The sequence below is a fragment of the Bombina bombina genome, chromosome 6, assembly GCF_027579735.1.
Source record: "Bombina bombina isolate aBomBom1 chromosome 6, aBomBom1.pri, whole genome shotgun sequence".
Classification (NCBI taxonomy): Eukaryota; Metazoa; Chordata; class Amphibia; order Anura; family Bombinatoridae; genus Bombina; species Bombina bombina.
In genome coordinates this window covers 1,008,015,785-1,008,041,537 of record NC_069504.1, presented here as the reverse complement: position 1 = coordinate 1,008,041,537, position 25,753 = coordinate 1,008,015,785, and the positions used below count along the sequence as shown (strand labels likewise).

At 39.2% G+C, this 25,753-nt stretch overlaps 1 protein-coding gene across 2 annotated transcripts in view; it reads right to left on the bottom strand.

Moving 5' to 3' along the window:
- Positions 1 to 25,753, bottom strand: part of SGCD (sarcoglycan delta) — a 1,642,153-nt gene that overhangs the window by 829,706 nt on the left and 786,694 nt on the right. For both annotated transcript variants that reach the window (XM_053718718.1, XM_053718720.1), the window contains one exon: positions 1,967 to 2,100. The gene's annotated coding sequence lies outside the window, so the exon portion shown is untranslated. The remainder of the gene's footprint in view (positions 1 to 1,966; positions 2,101 to 25,753) is intronic.

Sequence of the window (25,753 nt, the reverse complement as noted above, 5' to 3'; positions counted from 1 at the left end):
AGAATGGGCAAGTAACTTCTAAAGAGAGGGCTAGTTACTTATAAAGAGTGGACTAGTAACTTCTAAAGAGTGGACTAGTAACATCTAAACAGTTGACTAATAATCTGTAACATCTAACAAGTGGACTTGATCTATAACATCTAAAGAGTAAACTCGTAACTTCTAAAGTGCGGACTAGTAACTTCTAAAGAGTGAACTAGTAACATATAATGAGTAGACTAGTAATATCTAAAGAGTAGACTAGTAATATCTAAAGAGTGGACTATTAAATTCTAGAGAGTGGACTAGTATCTTCTAGTGAATGGACTAGTAACTTCTAAAGAGTAGACTAGTAACTTCTAAAGAGTGAACTTGTATCTTCTAAAGAGAGGACTAGTAACTTCTAAAGAGTAGACTAGTAATATCTAAAGAGTGGATAAGTAAATTTCTTCCTAACTGATAAACTGCTGTGGTATTTATTCACCCATATATTATATGCACATACTGGGATATAAAAAATGTCACTATCATTTACCAGTTAGGCATAACATGTTACTATTCCTCTCAGTATTAAAACATGTGAAGAAATCCTAATTTCTCACTGGTGTGCAGCAGTTTCTTACTAGTGCTGGACCAGTGGACATTTTTAGCCATGTATGTCTAAAAGTGAGTGTCTATGTCCTGCAAAGGGATATTAGCTGCACTCAAAATGCCTAATGATAGAAACCTCCAGTATTTGTGTTCCTAACCTTAGTCTTCCATGCCAGCTTCTAACACTGCTTGCTTTCTGCATGTGTAAGGTCACTCTATCTAAATGTTATCTCTGTAGAAAATACATACCAAACAGGGCAATAGAATGCCTTTGTACTGTACTTTTATTTTATATTTGTGGTTAATCAAGAGGCATACTTTTGCCTAGGACAATGCGACCTGTGCCTAGAGCAGCAGGATTTGGGGGGAAGTGCAGGAACATTTGATGGTCAGTTCTATGGTATGATGACTTTGCACTCCTGTGCTCTCCAAATGCTTTATTCATTTCACTACAAATCAATGATTCCTGGTTTAATAGTGAAAGTGCATGACTCCTCATACTTCTCTTGCCTAGTTGTGAAACGCATGTGAGCTAAAATTAATTGAGTAGAGGGAAAGTTCATAGACAGCAGATCTACCAGTGCCTTGAGAACAAATAAAATAAAAAATTACACTACTAGGTTAGATGTACATTTTAAAATTATGTTAGTTGTTTAAGTATTGAAAATATAAGTGTAAAATGTTATGTCCATACATGGACAGTTATAAATGGGTTACTAGAGGTTGCATCCAATGACTGTATGGATTATAGCAGTATAGCAGTATTTCCCTTGAAATAGGAATTGGAAAGACCACATTGTTCAGAATTAAAATACAGGAAAAAATAAATAATGACTGCACATTGCTAAATTGTTTTACTATGTATAATTAAACATTTTATATTACAACCTCAAAATGTTTACTGTCCCTTTAATCCACATTGTGTTTTGCCACCTGCACTGGGTTAGCTGCTTATATCAGGGGCTATGCTCCTGCAATATTCTGAGAGTGCTGCCTAAGTCACCATGCCTATTATGTGAGAGAAGTCCATTACCATGTTACACATATATACAGATAAAGTGAGAGAGGGTGAGAGAACTAGACAAAAGATTTCCGTTAGAAAAGGGAGAACACACAACATCAATATAGTTACAAATGGAGGAAAGAGATTGGCAAGAAAAATAAAGAGAAGTAGAAAAAATTTAGGAAATGTTCTGGTTCAGATAGGACACATTGGCACAGTAATTTTGATTAAACTTGATAAATCCAGCTTTTATCCAGAGCAGAAAATGTGTAAATGTAAAACTTAAAGGCCAGCAAAGTTTATACAATCATCACAGAATAACTAAATAAATGTTCACATCAATTCTTAAATGAGCAGTGCACCTTGTACAGAATAAGCACAGATCTACTGTACCTTTAGCAGTCCGATCAGCTTTGGGCAGGATCCGTATCAAAGCATCGGAACACAGGTAAGTTGTAGATTCTCAGATGCTGGCAGAGTTTTCTATATTTGTCAATGTCCCAGAAGTGGGACAATATCTGAGCCACCTGCAAAACAAGAGAAAATTCACTGGATGAGAACTAAAAACCATTAAAACTTGGATCTAGGTGCCTACCTGCAGGGTGCCTTTGTTCTCACTTATGGGAATGAAATGTTTCTGAATGTAAAATAATTGCCTTTTCATTTGCGTGCATGTATAGCAACATTCATGAAATGCATTGAGAATAAAATCACATTTTGTAAATTTCCTATATGTTATGTTCAAAGAATTTGAACATAATTAAACTAGTCCAGTTCAGTAGGTGAACCAGAGTGAGCGTTACTAAAAAGAAAGGAAAAGGTTCCAGATATGGAAAACAGTGCCTTTTAAAGAATCTGTTAAATTAAAAAGAATCTAACATGGACTAAATACTTCATTTTATTTTAAGCTTAGACATTATGTACCGATTAAAGTCATAGCTTGTGTTAGCAAGACTCAGGGAGGGAAATCCTTTAAAATAGGGGGTGACATACCCCAAATAAAATCCTATATCTGAATATAAAGCAACTGGAAAGCTGAACCACTGATTCATATGCTGGTATAATGTGATTTATTCAGGCGTAAAAGTTGCCAGCTCTACCCATACAAAGGCCAAGATCCAGGGCTGCCATCAGGGGGTGGATAGGGTGACTCCTGTCAGGGGCCCAGTGGGCCAGGGGGCCCCATGAGGCAAGCACAACTATTATTAAAAAACAAAATGGCAGCCACCAGAGGGTGCTATAGAAGAGTGCTATTGAGCGTGGGTAAGGAGTAAAGCATTAGCATTTGAGAGGATTTCTGAGTGTGCACTAAACTACTATGCACAGTGTGAGACAGACTTGGCACTTCAGTTTGTACAGTGTGTCCCAGAGTCAGGTGACAGATCACTAATATTTGCAGAGTAGGTGGGGCTTACTCAGTTAATGTTTTTTATTTATTTGTGCAATTTCAGATTGTAACTTCAGTGTGGTAGTTATGTGGTGGGGCCAGGGGTCTATAAAAAACATAATTTATGCTTACCTGATAAATTTATTTCTCTTGTAGTGTATCCAGTCCACGGATCATCCATTACTTATGGGATATTAACTCCTCCCCAACAGGAAGTGCAAGAGGATTCACCCAGCAGAGCTGCTATATAGCTCCTCCCCTAACTGCCATTACCAGTCATTCGACCGAAAACATGCAGAGAAAGGAAAACCATAGGGTACAGTGGTGACTGTAGTTTAATGGAAAAATTACCTGCCTTAAAGTGACAGGGCGGGCCGTGGACTGGATACACTACAAGAGAAATAAATTTATCAGGTAAGCATAAATTATGTTTTCTCTTGTTAAGTGTATCCAGTCCACGGATCATCCATTACTTATGGGATACCAATACCAAAGCTAAAGTACACGGATGACGGGAGGGACAGGCAGGCTCTTTATACGGAAGGAACCACTGCCTGAAGAACCTTTCTCCCAAAAACAGCCTCCGAAGAAGCAAAAGTGTCAAATTTGTAAAATTTGGAAAAAGTATGAAGAGAAGACCAAGTTGCAGCCTTGCAAATCTGTTCAACAGAAGCCTCATTCTTAAAGGCCCAAGTGGAAGCCACAGCTCTAGTAGAATGTGCTGTAATTCTTTTCAGGAGGCTGCTGTCCCAGCAGTCTCATAGGCTAACCGTATTATGCTACGAAGCCAAAAGGAAGAGAGAGGTAGCCGAAGCTTTTTGACCTCTCCTCTGACCAGAATAAACGACAAACAGGGAAGACGTTTGTCGAAAAACCTTAGTTGCCTGTAGATAAAATTTCAGGGCACGGACTACATCTAGATTGTGTAGCAGACATTCCTTTTTCGAAGAAGGATTAGGACACAAAGATGTAACCACAATCTCTTGATTGATATTCCTGTTAGTGACCACCTTAGGTAGGAACCCAGGTTTAGTACGCAGAACTACCTTGTCTGAATGAAAAATCAGATAAGGAGAATCACAATGTAAGGCAGATAACTCAGAGACTCTTCGAGCCGAGGAAATCGCCATTAAAAACAGAACTTTCCAAGATAACAACTTGATATCAATGGAATGAAGGGGTTCAAACGGAACCCCCTGTAAAACATTAAGAACTAAGTTCAAACTCCATGGTGGAGCAACAGTTTTAAACACAGGCTTGATCCTAGCTAAAGCCTGACAAAAAGCTTGAACGTCCGGACTTCTGACAGACGTTTGTGTAAAAAGAATGGACAGAGCTAAAATCTGTCCCTTTAAGGAACTAGCGGATAAACCCTTTTCTAAATCTTATTGTAGAAAAGACAATATCCTCGGAATCCTAACCTTACTCCATGAGTAACTCTTGGATTTGCACCAATATAAGTATTTGCGCCATATCTTATGGTAAATCTTTCTGGTAACAGGCTTCCTAGCCTGTATTAAGGTATCAATAACTGACTCAGAAAAACCACGTTTGATAAAATCAAGCGTTCAATTTCCAAGCAGTCAGCTTCAGAGAAATTAGATTTTGATGTTTGAAGGGACCCTGGATCAGAAGGTCCTGTTTCAGAGGTAGCGACCAAGGTGGACAGGATGACATGTCCACTAGATCTGCATTCCAAGTCCTGCGTGGCCATGCAGGCGTTATTAGAATCACTGATGCTCTCTCCTGTTTGATTCTGGCAATCAATCGAGGAAGTATCAGGAAGGGTGGAAACACATAAGCCATCCCGAAGGTCCAAGGTGCTGTCAAAGCATCTATCAGAACCGCTCCCGGATCCCTGGATCTGGACCCGTAACGAGGAAGCTTGGCGTTCTGTCGAGACGCCATGAGATCTATCTCTGGTTTGCCCCAACGTCGAAATATTTGGGCAAAGACCTCCGGATGAAGTTCCCACTCCCCCGGATGAAAAGTCTGACGACTTAAGAAATCCGCCTCCCAGTTCTCCACTCCCGGGATGTGGATTGCTGACAGGTGGCAAGAGTGAGACTCTGCCCAGCGAATTATCTTTAATACTTCATCATTGCTAGGGAGCTTCTTGTCCCTCCCCTGATGGTTGATGTAAGCTACAGTCGTGATGTTGTCCGACTGAAACCTGATGAACCCCCGAGTTGTTAACTGGGGCCAAGCCAGAAGGGCATTAAGAACTGCTCTCAATTCCAGAATGTTTATTGGTAGGAGACTCTCCTCCTGATTCCATTGTCCCTGAGCCTTCAGAGAATTCCAGACAGTGCCCCAACCTAGTAGGCTGGCGTCTGTTGTTACAATTGTCCAGTCCGGCCTGCTGAATGGCATCCCCCTGGACAGATGTGGCCGAGAAAGCCACCATAGAAGAGAATTTCTGGTCTCTTGATCCAGATTCAGAGTAGGGGACAAGTCTGAGTAATCCCCCATTCCACTGACTTAGCATGCACAATTGCAGCGGTCTGAGATGTAGACGTGCAAAGGGTACTATGTCCATAGCTGCTACCATTAAGCCGATCACCTCCATGCATTGAGCTACTGACGGGTGTTGAATGGAATGAAGGACACGGCATGCATTTTGAAGCTTTGTTAACCTGTCTTCTGTCAGGTAAATCTTCATTTCTACAGAATCTATAAGAGTCCCCAAGAAGGGAAACTCTTGTGAGTGGAAAGAGAGAACTCTTCTTTTCGTTCACCTTCCATCCATGCGACCTTAGAAATGCCAGTACTAATCTCTGTATGAGACTTGGCAGTTTGAAAGCTTGAAGCTTGTATCAGAATGTCGTCTAGGTACCGCCAGAAGAGCACCCAGAACCTTTGTGAAGATTCTCGGAGCCGTAGCCAATCCGAATGGAAGAGCTACAAACTGGTAATGCCTGTCTAGAAAGGCAAACCTTAGATACCGGTAATGATCTTTGTGAATCGGTATGTGAAGGTAAGCATCCTTAAATCCACTGTGGTCATGTACTGACCCTTTTGGATCATGGGTAAAATTGTCCGAATAGTTTCCATTTTTGAACGATGGAACTCTTAGGAATTTGTTTAGGATCTTTAATCCAAGATTGGCCTGAAAGTTCCCTCTTTTTTGGGAACCACAAACAGATTTGAGTAAAACCCTTGTCCTTGTTCCGACCGCGGAACCGGAATGGATCACTCCCATTAATAAAGATCTTGTACGCCAGCGTAGAAACGCCTCTTTCTTTATTTGGTTTGTTGACAACCCTTGACAGATGAAATCTCCCTCTTGGGGGAGAGAATTTGAAGTCTAGAAGGTATCCCTGAGAATGATCTCTAACGCCCAGGGATCCTAGACATCTCTTGCCCAAGCCTGGGCGAAGAGAGAAAGTCTGCCCCCCACTAGATCCGTTCCCGGATCGGGGGCCCTCGATTCATGCTGTCTTAGGGGCAGCAGCAGGTTTCCTGCCTGCTTGCCCTTGTTCCAGGACTGGTTAGGTCTCCAGCCTTGTCTGTAGCGAGCAACAGCTCCTTCCTGTTTTGGTGCAGAGGAACGTTTGATGCTGCTCCTGCTTTGAAATTACGAAAGGAACGAAAATTAGACTGTCTAGCCTTAGGTTTGGCTCTGTCTTGAGGCAGGGCATGGCCTTTACCTCCTGTAAATGTCAGCGATAATTTCTTTCAACCCGGGCCCGAATAAGGTCTGCCCTTTGAAGAGTATATTAAGCAATTTTGATTTAGAAGTAACGTCAGCTGACCAGGATTTTAGCCACAGTGCTCTGCGTGCCTGAATGGCGAATCCGGAATTCTTAGCCGTAAGTTTAGTTAAATGTACTACGGCATCTGAATTAATGAGTAGCTAACTTAAGGGCTTTAAGCTTGTGTGTAATCTCATCTAATGGAGCTGATTCAAGTGTCTCTTCCAGAGACTCAAACCAAATGCTGCTGCAGCCGTGACAGGCGCAATGCATGCAAGAGGTTTGCAATATAAAACCCTTGTTGAACAAACATTTTCTTAAGGTAAACCCTCTAACTTTTTATCCATTGGATCTGAAAAGGCACAGCTATCCTCCACCGGGATAGTGGTACGCTTAGCTAAAGTAGAAACTGCTCCCTCCACCTTAGGGACCGTTTGCCATAAGTCCCCGTGTGGTGGCGTCTATTGGAAACATCTTTCTAAATATCGGAGGGGTGAGAACGGGCACACCGGGTCTATCCCACTCCTTAGTAACAATTTCAGTAAGTCTCTTAGGTATAGGAAAAACGTCAGTACTCGCTCGGTACGCAAAATATTTATCCAACCTACACATTTTCTCTGGTATTGCAACTGTGTTACAATCATTCAGAGCCGCTAACACCTCCCCTAGTAATACACGGAGGTTTTCCAGCTTAAATTTAAAATTTGAAATATCTGAATCCAGTTTGTTTGGATCAGAACCGTCACCCGCAGAATGAAGCTCTCCGTCCTCATGTTCTGCAAATTGTGACGCAGTGTCTGACATGGCCCTAATATTATCAGCGCACTCTGTTCTCACCCCAGAGTGATCACGCTTACCTCTTAGTTCTGGTAATTTAGCCCAAAACTTCAGTCATAACAGTAGCCATATCCTGTAATGTGATTGTAATGCCGCCCCAGATGTACTCGGCGCTACAATATCACGCACCTCCCGAGCGGGAGATGCAGGTACTGACACGTGAGGCGAGTTAGTCGGCATAACTCTCCCCTCGTTGTTTGGTGAAATATGTTCAATTTGTACAGATTGACTTTTATTTAAAGTAGCATCAATACAGTTAGTACATAAATTTCTATTGGGCTCCACTTTGGCTTAGCACATATAGCACAGATATCTTCCTCTGAATCAGACATGTTTAACACACTAGCAAATAAACTAGCAACTTGGAAATACTTTTCAAGTAATTTACTATAATATGAAAACGTACTGTGCCTATAAGAAGCACAGAAAAAAGTTATGACAGTTGAAAATTAATAAACTGAAAAGTATATAGCATCAAATCTTTGTAAAAAACACAATTTTAGCAAAGGATTGCTCCCATTAGCAAAGGATAACTAACCTGATAGCAGAAAAAAAAAAAAAAATACAGAAATAAACGGTTTTTTTTATCACAGTCAACTACAATCTCACAGCTCTGCTGTGAGTGATTACCCTCCCTCAAAACAAGTTTTGAAGACCCCTGAGTTCTGTAGAGATGAACCGGATCATGCAGGGAAGACAATAAACTTCTGACTGAATTTTTTAATGCGTAAGCAAAAGCACCAAAAAAGTCCCTCCCCCTCACACATAACAGTGAGAGAGATCAGTAACACTGTCATAAAATTAAATAAAACGACTGCCAAGTGGAAAAAAATAGTGCCCAAAAACATTTTTTCACCCAGTACCTCAGAAAATTAAACGATTTTTACATGCCAGCAAAAAACGTTTTTAACCATTAATAAATGAGTGTTATTAAAAAGCCTGTTGCTAGTCCCTGCAAATTAGGCTAAAGTTTTATGATTACAGTATAATTCCAGTGAGAGTGCCATTCCCCAGAATACTGAAGTGTAAATATACATACATGACAGCCTGATACCAGTTGCTACTACTGCATTTAAGGCTGAGTTTACATTATATCGGTATGGCAGAATTTTCTCATCAATTCCATTGTCAGAAAATAATAAGCTGCTACATACCTCTTTGCAGATTAATCTGCCGCTGTCCCCTGATCTGAAGTTTACCTCTCCTCAGATGGCCGAGAAACAGCAATATGATCTTAACTACTCCGGCTAAAATCATAGAAAAAACTCAGGTAGATTCTTCTTCAAATTCTACCAGAGAAGAATAACACACTCGGTGCTATTAAAAATAACAAACTTTTTATGAAGGTATGAAACTAAGTATAATCACCACAGTCCTCTCACACATCCTATCTATTCGTTGGGTGCAAGAGAATGACTGGTAATGGCAGTTAGGGGAGGAGCTATATAGCAGCTCTGCTGGGTGAATCCTCTTGCACTTCCTGTTGGGGAGGAGTTAATATCCCATAAGTAATGGATGATCACGTGGGACTGGATACACTTAACAAGAGAAATACATTTTTTTTTTTTAAGCTTGTGTGTCTGCTAGAGTGTCGGTGTGTTCTGTTTTGCTACCTTTACAACATTTCCAAGTTTGACTACAATTAAGAATACAGTGCATATATGTTTTAGTCACTTAGTCAAAAATTGCGCATCACAGAAAATAAGACCTCTTAGTGGATTTTGGGAACTGATATGATATACCCCTGCTCTAACATAGCAAGCAGAATAAAATCAAAATTCCAACAACCTAACCTCAAAGGCAGCTCTGCTGATGGTAGTGGTGGGGCTGCTGGACAGCTAGCTCACCTGTGTACCCCCAAAACATAACATCCCTCTTACTATAGTGATGTCTTCCCTCACTGTGTAAAAAAACAAAAAAACGCACACACATACTCACACATACATTCATCTGTATATACACACATATACTCACACATACCATACATATGTATATACACACATATACTCACACATACACTACATATGTATATACACCACATATACTCACACATACATACATACATACATATACAACACAAACATACTCACATCATAAATACATACATATATATATATATATATATATATAACACACCATACATACATACATATATATATACTATATATATATACACATAAGGCTAGTTATCAAGCCGTCAATCTCAAATACGCTGGAATTCCGCAGCGTATTTGTGGCGAGGTTGATTCGCCTTAGTTATCAAAAGGATAGAGACGGCAAAAGTAGAATTGTGTGACGTAAACTTTGATCCGCCGGACTCCGTCCGACACAGATCGATTCTTACGTCACTCCAGTTGTTCCGCACACAAGTTTGACACAATCTGACTACTTTTGCTAGTTATCAAAAAACTAGCAGGTAAGCTCGGAACTTTTCCGGGCCAGCATACCTGGTTTTCAAAACACCACCCTGGAGGCGGGGATCCCCATAGGAATCAATGGGAGTCTGACCATAGCGAAAGTACAAGTTCGCTGCTGCCAGACATCCCATTGATTCCTATGGGAACTGTCTACACCTAACACGTACCCCGAGTATAAACACCACTAATCTGTCCCCCCTACACCGCCGTAACTAAATAAAGTTATTACCCCCTAAACCGCCGCTCCCGGAGCCCACCACAAGCTACTCTATACATATTAACCCCTAAACCGCCGCTCCCTGACCCCGCCGCAACTATAATAAATGTATTAACCCCTAAACCGCCACTCCCGGAGCCCACCGCAAGCTACTCTATACATATTAACCCCTAAACCGCCGCTCCCGGAGCCCACCGCAACCTATATTAAATTTATTAACCCCTAATCTGCCCCCCCTACAATGTCGCCACCTATAATACATTTATTAACCCCTATCCTGCCCCCCACTACACCGCCGCCACTGTAATAAAATTATTAACCCCTAAACCTAAGTCTAACGCTAACCCTAACACCCCCCTAACTTAAATATTAATTAAATAAATCTAAATAATATTTCTCTTATTAACTAAATTAATCCTATTTAAAACTAAATACTTACTTTTAAAATAAACCCTAATATAGCTACAATGTAATTAATAATTATATTGTAGCTATCTTAGGATTTATTTTTATTTTACAGGCATCTTTCAATTTATTTTAACTAGGTACAATAGCTATTAAATAGTTATTAACTATTTAATAGCTTACCTAGCTAAAATAAAGAGAAATTTACCTGTAAAATAAAAACTAACCAAAGTTACATTTACACCTAACACTACACTATACTTTAATAAATTATTCCTATTTAAAACAAAGGGGTCGATCCGATAAAAATTGTCGCCCGCAAAAGCTGGCGACGCCAATATTTGCGCAGGTTTGGTATCCTATATACGGCGTAACTTAGAAGTTACGCGCGTATATTTTTGCCGTCGCCCATAGTTTTTTGGGCCATAGGCAGGTATACCAAACCCGCGCAGTTTGGTATCCAATATACAGCGTAAGGACTTACGTGGCGAAAATGGAGAAATCTTACTCCATTTTCACCTCGCCACAAAAAGCAGCCGTAAGAAGCCTTACGCTGAGTATTGGAGCCCCGTAACTCCCTAAACTGGCTGCTAAATAAACCTAACACCTAACGCATGCGCAATGTCTATCTACCTGTCAACCGCGATCCCCCGCCTCAATCCCTAATAAAGTATTTAACCCCTAAACCGCCGCCATCTACATAAACTAACCCCCTACTGTGAGCCCCTAAAACCGCCACCATCTAACTGATCTATCCCCTACTGTGAGCCCCCTAAAACCGCCACCATCTAACTGATCTATCCCCTAATCTGACCCCTTACACCGCCGCCAGCTATATTAATATTATTAACCCCTAATCTAATATCCATAAAGTAATAAACTCTATTACCAGCCCTTAAAAGGGCCTTTTGCGGGGCTTTGCCCCAAAGTTAACAGCTCTTTTGCCCTATAACCTGCCCTCCCTACACCGCCACACCTATATTAATGGTATTAACCACTAATATAAGCCCCTTACACCGCCGCCATCTATATTAAAATTATTAAACCCTAATTTAATCTACCTACCCCGCCGCCAGCTATATTATCTATATTAACCCTAAGTATGAACCAAACAGCCAATCAGATTGAACTTGAATCTGATTGGCTGATTCAATCAGCCAATCAGATTTTTCTACCTTTATTCCGATTGGCTGATAGAATCCTATCAGCCAATCAGAATTCGACGGAGGCCATCTTGGATGACGTCATTTAAAGGTACCTCATTCGTCGTTCAGTCATCGGCCGGGATGGATGCTCCGCGTTGGAGGAGCGAAGAATGAAGATTGAAGATGCCGCTTAATGGAAGATGCTGCCCGATGGAAGAAGACTTTGCTGCCGCTTGGAGAAACACATCACTGGGATGAAGAATTCTTCTTTGCCGCTTGATTGGACATCGCCCGGATCGGATGAAGAGTTCTGCCCGGCGGGGTGAATACAAGGTAGGGAGATCTTCAGGGGGGTAGTGTTAGGTTTATTTAAGGGGGGTTTGGGTTAGATTAGGGGTATGTGGGTGGTGGGTTGTAATGTTGGGGGGTGGTATTGTGTTTTTTTTTAAGGCAAAAGAGCAGTTTTCTTTGGGGCATGCCCCCACAAAAGGCCCTTTTAAGAGCTGGTAAGGTAAAAGAGCTTTGAACTATTTTTAATTTAGAATAGGGTAGGGAATTTTTTTTATTTTGGGGGTTTATTATTTTATTAGGGGGCTTAGAATAGGTGTAATTAGCTTAAAAATCTTGTAATCTTTTTTTTATTTTTTATAATTTAGTGTTTGTTTTTTTTGTAATTTAGTTTAGCGTATTATATTTGTAGTTTATTTAATTTATTGATAGTGTAGGTGTATTTGTAACTTAGGTTAGGATTTATTTTACAGGTAATTGGGTAATTATTTTAACTAGGTAGCTATTAAATAGGCAATAACTATTTAATAGCTATTATACCTAGTTAAAATAATTAACAATTTACCTGTAAAATAAATATAAACCCTAACATAGCTAAAGTGTAATTATTAATTATATTGTAGCTATCTTAGGGTTTATTTTATAGGTAAGTATTTAGATTTAAATAGGAATATTTTATATATATATATATATATATATATATATATATATATAATATAATAACGATATTAACTATATTAACCCTAATATAATTAGGGTTAATATAGTTAATATAGCTGGCGGCGGTGTAGGGGGATTAGATTAGGGGTTAATACATTTATTATAGGTGGCCGCGGTGTAGGGGGATGTAGATTGTAAGCAAAAGAGCAGTTTACTTTGTGACAAAGCCCCGCCAAAAGCCCTTTTAAGGGCTGGCAAAAGAGCTGAATTCTTTGGGGCATGCCCTGCAAAAAGCCCTTTTAAGGGCTGGCAAAAGAGCTGTTACTTTGGGGCAATGCCACGCAAAAAGCCCTTTTCAGGGCTATTTGTAGGGTTAGACTTAGGTTTAGTGGTAGGGATAGTTTAGTATTTTAGGGGTTAAATAATTTAATATAGATGGCGGCGGGGTAGGGGGATTAGATTAGGGGTTAATAATTTTAAAATAGATAGCGGCGGGGTAGGGACTCACTTTAGGGGGTTATAGATTTAATATAGCTGGCGGCGGTTTAGGGGTTAATAACTTTATTAGGTGGCGGCGGGCTCCGGGAGCGGCGGTTTAGGGGTTAATACATATTTTATTGTTAGGATAGTGAGGGGGGATAGCGGATAGAGGGTTAGACGTGTTGGGCTATGTTAGGGAGGCATGTTAGACAGTGCGGGTGATTTAGACTTTAGTCAGGTTTTGTAGGCGCCGGCAGTTTCTAACGTGCCGCAAGTCACTGGCGACGCCAGAAATTTGTACTTGCGCAGATTTCTGGACATCGCTGGTTTATCCGACTTACGGCACGTTAGCATCTGACGGCGCCGTATATGGGATAGCTCGAGTTGGGAGCTGAAACTGCGGGCGAAGCGGGTTCCCTCGCTTGCGCAGCAAACTACGATCTATATCGGATCGCGCCCTAAATACTTACCTGTAAAATAAACCCTAAGATAGCTACAATGTAATTAATAATTACATTGTAGCTATTTTAGGAATTGTATTTATTTTACAGGTAACTTTGTATTTATTTTAGCTAGTTAGAATAGTTATTAAATAGTTATTAACTATTTAATAACTACCTAGCTAAAAGAAATACAAAATCACCCTGTAAAATTAAATTCCCTAACCTAAGTTACAATTAAACCTACACTACACTATCATTAAATACATTAAATAAATTACCTACAAATAACTACAATTAAATACAATTACATAAACTAAATAAAGTACAAAAAATAAAAAAATAGGTTACAAACATTTTAAAAATATTACAACATTTTAAGCTACTTACACCTAATCTAAGCCCCCTATAAAATAACAAACCCCCCAAAATAAAAAATGCCCTACCCTATTTTCAATTAAAAAAGTTCAAAGCTTTTTTACCTTACCAGCCCTTAAAAGGGCCATTTGTGGGGCATGCCCCAAGAATTTCAGCTCTTTTGCCTGTAAAAGAAAAATACAACCCCCCCAACATTTAAAACCCCGCCACCCACATACCCCTAATCTAACCCAAACCCCCCTTTAAAATAACCTAACACTAATCCCCCTGAAGATCATCCTACCTTTAGTCGTCTTCACTCAGCGAGCCACCGATGGAACTGAAGAGGAGGACCCGGACCGGCAAGAAGTGATCCTCCAAGCGGCGCTGAAAAAGTCTTCCATCCGGGCGATCTCATCTTCCAAGAGGCGCTGAAGAAGTATTCTATCCGGGCGATGTCATCTTCCAAGCCGGGTCTTGAATCTTCAATCCCGCCGACGCGGAACATCCTTCTTTACCGACGGACTACCGATGAATGAAGGCTCCTTTAAGGGACGTCATCCAAGATGGCGTCCCTTCAATTACAATTGGCTGATAGGATTCTATCAGCCAATCGAATTAAGGTAGGAAAAATCTGATTGGCTGATTGAATCAGCCAATCAGATTCAAGTCTCAATCCGATTGGCTGATCCAATCAGCCAATCAGATTGAGCATGCAATTCTACTTGGCTGATCGAAACAGCCCAATTAGAATGCGGAGCTCAATCTGATTGCTGATTGGATCAGCCAATCGGATTGAACTTGAATCTGATTGGCTGATTTAATCACCAATCAGATTTTTCCTACTTAATTCCGATTGGCTGATAGAATCCTATCAGCCAATTGAATTGAAGGGATGCCATCTTGGATGACGTCCCTTAAAGGAGCCTTCATCTTCGCTCGGTAAAGAAGGAAGTCCCGCGTCGGCGGGCATGAAGATTTCAAGACCCGGCTTGGAAGAATGGACATCGCCCGGATAGAAGACTTCTTCAGCGCCTCTTGGAAGATGACATCGCCGGATGGAAAGACTTTTTCAGCGCGCTTGGAGGATCACTTCATCGGATGGAAGATTTCTTCAGCGCCGCTTGGAGGATCACTTCTGGCGGTCCGGGTCTCCTCTTCAGTTCCATCGGTGGCTTGGCTGAGTGAAGACGACTAAAGGTAGGATGATCTTCAGGGGATTAGTGTTAGGTTATTTTAAGGGGGGGTTTGGGTTAGATTAGGGGTATGTGGGTGGTGGGTTTTAATATTGGGGGGAGGTTGTATTTTTCTTTTACAGGCAAAAGAGCTGAATTCTTTGGGGGCATGCCCCACAAAATGCCCTTTTAAGGCTGGTAAGGTAAAAGAGCTTTGAACTTTTTTAATTTAGAATAGGGTAGGGCATTTTTTTATTTTGGGGGGTTTGTTATTTTATTAGGGGCTTAGATAGGTGTAAGTAGCTTAAAATTGTTGTAATATTTTTAAAATGTTTGTAACCAATTTTTTTATCTTTTGTAACTTAGCTTTTTTTATTTTTTGTACTTAGTTTATGTAATTGTATTTAATTGTGTTATTTGTAGGTAATTTATTTAATTTATTTAATGATAGTGTAGTGTTAGGTTTAATTGTAACTTAGGTTAGGATTTATTTTACAGGTGATTTTGTATTTCTTTTAGCTAGGTAGTTATTAAATAGTTAATAGCTATTTAATAACTATTCTAACTAGCTAAAATAAATACAAAGGTTACCTGTAAAATAAATATAATTCCTAAAATAGCTACAATGTAATTATTAATTACATTGAGCTATCTTAGGGTTTATTTACAGGTAAGTATTTAGTTTTAAATAGGAATAAGAATAGTGCAGTGTTAGGTGTAAATGTAACTTTGGTTAGTTTTTATTTTTACAGGTAAATTTCTCTTTATTTTAGCTAGGTAAGCTATTAAATAGTTAATAACTATTTAATAGCTATTGTACCTAGTTGAAATAAATTGAAAGATGCCTGTAAAATAAAAATAAATCCTAAGATAGCTACAATATAATTATTATTTATATTGTAGCTATATTAGGGTTTATTTAAAAGTAAGTATTTAGTTTTAAATAGGATAATTTAGTTAATAAGAGAAATATTATTTAGATTTATTTAATTAATATTTAAGTTAGGGGGGGTGTTAGGGTTAGTGTTAGACTTAGGTTTAGGGGTTAATAAATTTATTACAGTGGCGGCGGTGGGTGTAGTGGGGGGCAGGATAGGGGTTATAAATTTATTATAGGTGGCGGCCGGGTTGTAGGGGGGCAGGATAGGGGTTAATAGGTATAATGTAGGTGGCAGCGGTGTCCGGGAGCGCGGGTAGGTAGGGGTTAATACATTTATCAGAGTTGCGGCAGGGGTCTAGGAGCGGCGGTTTAGGGGTTAATACATTTATCAGAGTTGTGGCAGGGTCTAGGAGCGGCGGTTTAGGGTTTAATAACTTTATTTAGTTGCGGGGGGCTCCGGGGGCGCCGGTATAGGGGGTAGAACAGTGTAGTTAGTGTGTGTGCTTAGTGACAGGCTAGCAATAAAGCTGGGAAAAAAGTCGAAAGAGCAGCGAGATCGGATGAGTGATAACTCTCACAGTCCGCTGCTCATCCGCCCCGCGGCTTTTTTAACAGCTTTATTTGAAAACTTAGGCGAAATTTTTCAGGTCCGCGGCGGCGATGTGAGGCGAGCTTAGGCGGACGTATTGGGCCGGCGAAGGCAGGAAAGTTGACACGTTGACAACTACCCCCCATACTGTATGTTAGTAGGTCTTTGGAGTAGGAAAGTATTAATGGCTATAAGTACACAGATATACATCTCATACTATATGTGTACTAAAAATGTTCACATAGGTTCTATAGGTATCAGGGCTAGTAACTAGCTCAGAACAAATGGCACTATGATGTATTATTAACATGCATATAAATTTACCAGTGGATAGGTGTATGTAGAGACAGAAGTTTCATGTTACGTTGCATTGTGGGTTCATTGACTCAAATTACTTGAGCCAGTATTAACTCACTAACAGATACTATAAACATACATATAAATTAACTCAGAGTAATTAGTTGGACATCCTGATTTTAATGTTTGGTAGCTAAGTTCAAGTATACACAGTCTAAACCATAACCAAGTCTCAGGGTGACACGAACACACTAGCTATTATCCTAACCTCGGCCATAACAGGAAGAAGAACCGCCGCTCATGCCCGCTACCATGTTGGAGTTCCAGGGCACAAGTTGTCCCAGACAACACACATAATTCAGGTCCATGTCTAAGTTGTCTTAAGTTTATGAGTAGGCATATCCCAGTATCCCAATTATTATAAATCAGAGCATCCTAATATCTATACTTCCTTCGTATATTCTAAAAGTTAGGTGGGTGTATCCCTAGTGCATAGAACCTTGCAAATTTGCTCTAGGCACATCTGGGTGAAAAGTATTAGGTATACATGTATCTTGGTACTAAAGACATATAGTCAATAGTTTATGATATTGAATTTGAAGTTGAAGCCCCTAGGTAGCAGGCTATCCAGTTTATGGATCCAAAAGATCTCTTGTCAACTCAGAATTTGCATTTTGTCGTCACCCCTGGGTGGTCTCACTATCTGTTCAATAGCCTGCCACCTAAAGGGACCCAACATTACCATGATGTGTATCAATAAAATGTTTTGACAGGGCCGAGCATGCTCTCTCACTAGAGATATATGAAAGATGTTACTTAATTCTCGTGCCACCTCACGGGTCGTTCTTCCTACGTACTGCCTGATAAAAATTGTGCAATAGATCAATTAAACTACAAATTTACTAGTACAATTTACACATCCCTTTGTCAATTTTTGTTTTCTTTCTTATGACACGGTGAGTCCACGGATCATCTCTAATTACTATTGGGAATCAATACCCAAGCTAGAGGCCACAGATGATAAAGGGAAGGGAAAGACAGGGTACCTAAACAGAAGGCACAACTGCTTGAAGAACTTTTCTCCCAAAAGAAGCCTCAGCCGAGGCAAAAATATCAAATTTATAGAATTTTGAAAAAGTGTGGAGAGGACCAAGTTGCCGACTTGCAAATCTGTTCCACAGAAGCTTCAATTTTTGAATGCCCAGGAAGAGGAAAAAGCCCTCGTGGAATGAGCCATGATCCTCTCAGGAGGCTGCTGTCCAGCATTTTCATAGGCTAAACGAATTACACTCTTCAGCCATAAAGAAAGAGAGGTAGCTGCTTTCTGACCCTTGTGTTTCCCAGAGAAAACAACAAATAAAGAAGAAGACTGGCGAAAATCCTTAGTCACCTGTAAATAGAATTTCAACGCATACACCATGTCTAGGTTGTGCAGACTTTCATTATGAGAAGAAGGGTTAGGACACAAAGAAGGAAGAACAATCCCAACGCTGCTTTTTAACGCCCGCTGGTATTTACGAGTCTTGAAGGTACAGGTTGTACCGCTCACTTTTTGGCCAGACTTGGGAAATACCGCAATCCACTTACGTCAATTGCGTATCCTATATTTTCATTGGGACTTGCATAGCGCCGGTATTACGAGTCTGCCAAAAAGTGAGCGGTATACCTTCTCCTGTCAAGACTGGTACCGCATTTTAAAGTCAGTAGTTAAGAGTTTTACACTACAACGCCGTAGCATAAAACGCTTAACTAAAGTGCTAAAAAGTACACTAAAACTCATAAACTACCTATTAACCCCTAAACTGAGGCCCCCCCACAGCAAACACTAAAATAAATGTTTTAACCCCTAATCTGCCGAACCGGGACATCGCGGCCACTATAATAAATATATTAACCCCTAAACCACTGCACTCCCGCCTCGCAAACATTAATTAAATATTATTAACCCCTAATCTGCCGTCCCTAACATCGCTGACACCTACCTACATTTATTAACCCCCTAATCTGCCTCCCCCAATGTCGCCGCTACTATATTAAAGATATTAACCCCTAACCTAAGTCTAACCCTAACCCCACCTAAATTAAATATAATTTAAATAAACTCTAATAAAATTACTATAATTAACTAAATTATTTCCTATTTAAAACTAAATACTTACCTATAAATAAACCCTAAGCTAGCTACAATATAACTAATAGTTACATTGTATCTATCTTAGGGTTTATTTTTATTTTACAGGCAAGTTTGTATTTATTTAACTAGGTACAATAGTTATTAAATAGTTATTAGCTATTTAATAACTACCTAGTTAAAATACATATAAAAAGTACCTGTAAAATAAAACCTAATCTAAGTTACAATTACACCTAAAACTACACTACAATTAAATTATTTCCCTAAGTTAAATACAATTAAATACATTTAAATTAAATTATCTAAAGTACAAAAAAAACCCACTAACTTACAGAAAATAATAAACAAATTACAAGATTTTAAAACTAATTACACCTAATCTAATCCCCTAACAAAATAAAAAATAAAAAAAGGGCCTTTTGTTGGGCATTGTCCCAAAGTAATCAGCTCTTTTACCTGTAAAAAAGTACAAATCCCCCCCAACATTAAAATCCACCACCCACACAACCAACCCTACTCTAAAACCCACCCAATACCCCTTTAAAAAAAAAACTAACACTAACCCCTTGAAGATCACCTTACTGAGAGAAGTCTTCACCCAAACGGGCCGAAGTCCTCAACAAAGTAAAGCTGACAGATGGGAACATTTGTACACCAGATTTGAAGTGGTGCTCTTCATTGGGGAAAATGGAGGGGGGGGGGACCCCAAACATATGTCAACCTTTCAAAAGTACTTTTCTTCATCTACCCATTCTGACAGATCAATGATGTACAATTTTGCACTTCCACAGAAGTATTTTTGTTTGCACATTTACAAATATGATTCTTTAAAAAGTGATCTCTTAATTTCTGCTTTCTTTATCATGCATGTCACCCACTGTTGATTAAGGGGATGGCAATTTGCAGAAGTTACCTCCTGTGGAGTGTTTCTGTGGGTGCCTGTGTTTATGTCTTTGTGCTTTTGTTGGTGTCTCTATGAGAGTGTATGTATTTTTTTCTGTGGATCTCTCTGTGAGGGTTTGTGTCTATGTATTTGTGCATTTTCTGTGGATGTGAGGGTGTGTGTATGTATGTATTTGTGTGTTTTCTGTGGGTATCTGTGAGTGTGTATGTCTTTGTGTGTTTTCTGTGGCTGTTTCCTTGGGTGTTTGTGCAAGTTTGTGTTCAAGTTTGTGTGTATTTATGTCCATTGTTTGTTCCTTTTTAGGACATTTTGACCTTACTACTGATTATTCGCATCTTTTTACAGACTTTAAGACTAATGAGTCATTTCTGGAAGTCACCAATCCACCACTTCCAATCAACCACTTTACCATTAAATTATTGTTAAGGCAGATCAGGGCCTTCCTTTCAGCCACTGCATGCTGTTGTCATCATATAGTTTGCATCTTCCTTGACAAAAAAGATAATGAGAATTCCATATTTTGTCTCGAAAATCTCCTTTTTTGACAAAACTGTAGTCTACCTCATTACTTGTCAGGTCAATGTAAGCAAGTTCTGAGTGTCTGTGTGGGTGTCTGAGATTGTGTGTTTTCTTGTGTGTCCGCTAGAGTGTCTATATGTAAATCCTTATGGGTGTCGGTGTGTTTCTGTGTAACTACCTTTACAACATTTCCAAGTTTGACTACACTTAAGAATAAAGTGCATATATGTTTTAGTCACTTAGTCAAAATTGCACATTACCTGGGGGGGGGGGGGGATGGCTGATCAATGGTAAAGTAAAGGACCAAAATATTCTAGTGGCAGCCCATGCCAAGATCTGCTAGTGTCTCCAAACTTGTTCCATCCTATCAGAAGACACCAATAAGAGACTAAACTAACCATATCTGACACTGACTATAGCAACCTGTTACAAATTGTTCTTAAAGGTTTTCTGCTTTGATGAATCTAAAACATAGGTTTCTTCAATTCCAGTCCTCAGGACTCAATCAGAAAATAAGACCTCTTAGTGGATTTTGGGAACTGATATGATATACCCCTGCTCTAACATAGCAAGCAGAATAAAATCAAAATTCCAAAAACCTAACCTCAAAGGCAGTTCTGCTGATGGTAGCGGTGGGGCTGCCTGACAGCTAGCTCACCGTGTCCCCTCAAACATAACATCCCTCTTACTATAGTGATGTCTTCCCATCACTGTGTAAAAAAACAAAAAAAACGCACACACATACTCACACATACATACATATGTATACACACAAACATACTCACACATAAATATATATATATATATATATATATATATATATATATATATATACACACACACACATACATATATATATATATATATATATATATATATATATATATATACCACACATACTGTATGTTAGTAGGTCTTTGGAGTAGGAAAGTATTAATGGCTATAAGTACACAGATATACATCTCATACTATATGTGTACTAAAAATGTCACGTAGGTTCTATAGGTATCAGGGCTAGTAATAGCTCAGAACAAATGGCACTATGATGTATTATTAGATGCATATAATCGACAGTGGATAGGTGTATGTAGAGACAAAAGTTTCATGTTACGTTGCGTGTGGGTTCATTGAATCAAATTACTTGAGCCAGTATTAACTCACTAACAGATACTATAAACATACATATAAATTAACTCATAGAGTAATTAGTTGGACATCCTGATTTTAATGTTTGGTAGCTAAGTTCAAGCATACACAGACTAAACCATAACCAAGTCTCAGGGTGACACGAACACACTAGCTATTATCCTGACCTCGGCCGTAACAGGAAGAAGAACCGTCGCTCATGCCCGCTACCATGTTGGAGTTCCAGGTCACAAGTTGTTCCAGACAACACACATAATTCAGGTCCATGTCTAAGGTATCTTATGTTTATGAGTAGGCATATCCCAGTATCCCAATATTATAAATCAGAGCATCCTATATCTATACTTCCTTTATATATTCTAAAAGTTAGGCGGGTGTATCCCTAGTGCAGAGAATCTTGCAAATTTGCTCTAGGCACATCTGGGTTAAAAGTATTAGGTATACATGTATCTTGGTACTAAAGACATATAGTCAATAGTTTATGATATTGAATTTGAAGTTGAAGCCCCTAGGCAGCAGGCTATCCAGTTTATGGATCCAAAAGATCTCTTGTCAACTCAGAATTTGCATTTTGTCATCACCCCTGGGTGGTCTCACTATCTGTTCAATAGCCTGCCACCTAAAGGACCCAACATTACCATGATGTGTATCAATAAAATGTTTTGACAGGGCCGAGCATGCTCTCTCACTAGAGATATATGAAAGATGTTACTTAATTCTCGTGCCCACCTCACGGGTCGTTCTTCCTACGTACTGCCTGGAGCAAATTGTGCAATAGATCAATTAAACTACAAATTTACTAGTACAATTTACACATCCCTTTGTCAATTTTGTTTTCTTTCTAATGACACGGTGAGTCCACGGATCATCTCTAATTACTATTGGGAATCAATACCCAAGCTAGAGGTCACAGATGATAAAGGAAGGGAAAGACAGGGTACCTAAACAGAAGGCACCACTGCTTGAAGAACTATTCTCCCAAAAGAAGCCTCAGCCGAGGCAAAAGTATCAAATTTATAGAATTTTGAAAAAGTGTGTAGAGAGGACCAAGTTGCAGCCTTGCAAATCTGTTCTACAGAAGCTTCATTTTTGAATGCCCAGGAAGAGGAAACCCCCCCCCCACGTGGAATGAGCCATGATCCTCTCAGGAGGCTGCTGTCCAGCATTTTCATAGGCTAAACGAATTATACTCTTCAGCCATAAAGAAAGAGAAGTAGCCGTAGCTTTCTGACCATTGTGTTTCCCAGAGAAAACAACAAACAAAGCAGAAGACTGGTGAAAATCCTTAGTCACCTGTAAATAGAATTTCAATGCACGCACCATGTCTAGGTTGTGCAACAGACTTTCATTATTAGAAGAAGGGTTAAGACACAAAGAAGGAACAACAATCTCCTGATTAATGTTCCTATCCGAAACCACTTTAGGGAGAAACCCTAACTTACGGCTAGATTACGAGTCTTGAGTTAGGCTTAAAAAGCAGCGTTGGCCGGTCCCAACGCTGCTTTTTAACGCCCGCTGGCATTACGAGTCTTGAAGGTACAGGTTGTACCGCTCACTTTTTTGGCCAGACTTGGAAATACCGCAAATCACTTACGTCAATTGCGTATCCTATATTTTCAATGGGGACTTGAATAGCGCCGGTATTACGAGTCTGCCAAAAAGTGAATGGTATACCCTCTCCTGTCAAGACTGGTACCGCATTTTAAAGTCAGTAAGTTAAGAGTTTTACACTACAACGCCGTAGCATAAAACTCTTAACTAAAGTGCTAAAAAGTACACTAAAACCATAAACTACCTATTAACCCCTAAAACTGAGGCTCCCCCCACACCGCAAACACTAAAATAAATGTTTTAACCCCTAATCTGCTGAACCGGACATCGTGGCCATTATAATAAATATATTAACCCCTAAACCACCGCACTCCCCGCCTCGCAAACATTAAATATTATTAACCCCTAATCTGCCGTCCCTAACATCGCTGACACCTACCTACATTTATTAACCCCTAATCTGCCTCCCCCCAACGTCGCCGCTACTATATTAAAGATATTAACCCCTAAACCTAAGTCTAAACCTAACCCTAACACCCCCCTAACTTAAATATAATTAAAAGAAATCTAAATAAAATTACTATAATTAACTAAATTATTCCTATTTAAAACAAAATACTTAACTATAAAATAAACCCTAAGCTAGCTACAATATAAACTAATAGTTACATTGTATCTATCTTAGGGTTTATTTTTATTTTACAGGCAAGTTTGTATTTATTTTAACTAGGTACAATAGTTATTAAATAGTTATTAACTATTTAATAACTACCTAGTTAAAATAAATATAAAAGTACCTGTAAAATAAAACCTAATCTAAGTTACAATTACCACCTAACACTACACTACAATTAAATTATTTCCCTAAATTAAATACAATTAAATACATTTAAATTAAATTATCTAAAGTACAAAAAACACTAAATTACAGAAAATAATAAACAAATTACAAGATTTTTAAACTAATTACACCTAATCTAATCCCCCCTAACAAAATAAAAAAAATAAAAAAAAGCCCTACCCTACACTAAATTACAAATAGCCCTTAAAAGGGCTTTTGTTGGGCATTGTCCCAAAGTAATCAGCCTCTTTTACCTGTAAAAAAAAAGTACAAATCCCCCCCAAATTAAAATCCACCACCCCACACAACCAACCCAATACCCCTTTAAAAAAACCTAACATTAACCCCTTGAAGATCACCTTACTGGGAGAAGCCTCAACGAAGCCGGGAGAAGTCTTCATCCAAGCCGGGCGAAGTGGTCCTCCAGACGGGCAGAAGTCTTCATCCAGACGGCATCTTCTATCTTCATCCATCCGGCGTGGAGCGGATCCATCTTCAAGACATCCGATGCGGAGCATCCTCTTCTAACGACGGCTAACACAGAATGAAGGTACCTTTAAGTGACGTCATCCAAGATGGCGTCCCTTCAATTCCGATTGGCTGAAAGAATTCTATCAGCCAATCGGAACTAAGGTAGAAAAAATCCTATTGGCTGATGCAATCAGCCAATAGGATTGAGCTCGCATTCTATTGGCTGATTGGAACAGCCAATAGAATGCAAGCTCAATCCTATTGGCTGATTGGATGAGCCAATAGGATTTTTTCTACCTTAATTCCGATTGGCTGATAGAATTCTATCAGCCAATCGGAATTGAAGGGACGCCCATCTTGGATGACCTCACTTAAAGGTACCTTTATTCTGTGTTAGCTGTCGTCAGAGAGGATGCTCCGCGTCGGATGTCTTGAAGATGGACCCGCTCCGCGCCGGATGGATGAAGGTAGAAGATGCCATCTTGATGAAGACTTCTGCCCGTCTGGAGAACCACTTCTGCCCATCTGGAGGACCACTTCTGCCCATCTGGAGGACCACTTCTGCCGACTTTGTTGAGGACTTCGGCCCGGTTGGATGAAGACTTCTCCCGGTAAGGTGATCTTCAAGGGGTTAGTGTTAGGTTTTTTTTAAGGGGGTATTGGGTGTGTGGGTGGTGGGTTTTAATGTTGGGGGGGATTTGTAATTTGTTTTACAGGTAAAAGAGTTGATTACTTTGGGGCAATGCCCCGCAAAAGGCCCTTTTAAGGGCTATTTGTAATTTAGTGTAGGGTAGTGCTTTTTTATTTTGGGGGGGGGGGGCTTTTTTATGTTGTTAGGGGGATTAGATTAGGTGTAATTAGTTTAAAAATCTTGTAATTTGTTTATTATTTTCTGTAATTTAGTGTTTGTTTGTTTTTTTGTACTTTAGATAATTTAATTTAATTGTATTTAATTTAGGGAAATAATTTAATTGTAGTGTAGTGTTAGGTGTAATGTAACTTATGTTAGGTTTTATTTTACAGGTACTTTTGTATTTATTTTATCTAGGTAGTTATTAACAGTTAATAACTATTTAATAACTATTGTACCTAGTTAAAATAAATACAAACTTGCCTGTAAAATAAAAATAAACCCTAGATAGATACAGTGTAACTATTATTTATATTGTAGCTATCTTAGGTTTTATTTTATAGTTAAGTATTTTGTTTTAAATAGGAATAATTTAGTTAATTATAGTAATTTTATTTCGATTTCTTTTAATTATATTTAAGTTAGGGGGTGTTAGTTTTAGGGTTAGACTTAGGTTTAGGTTTAGGGGTTAATAACTTTAATATAGTGGTGGTG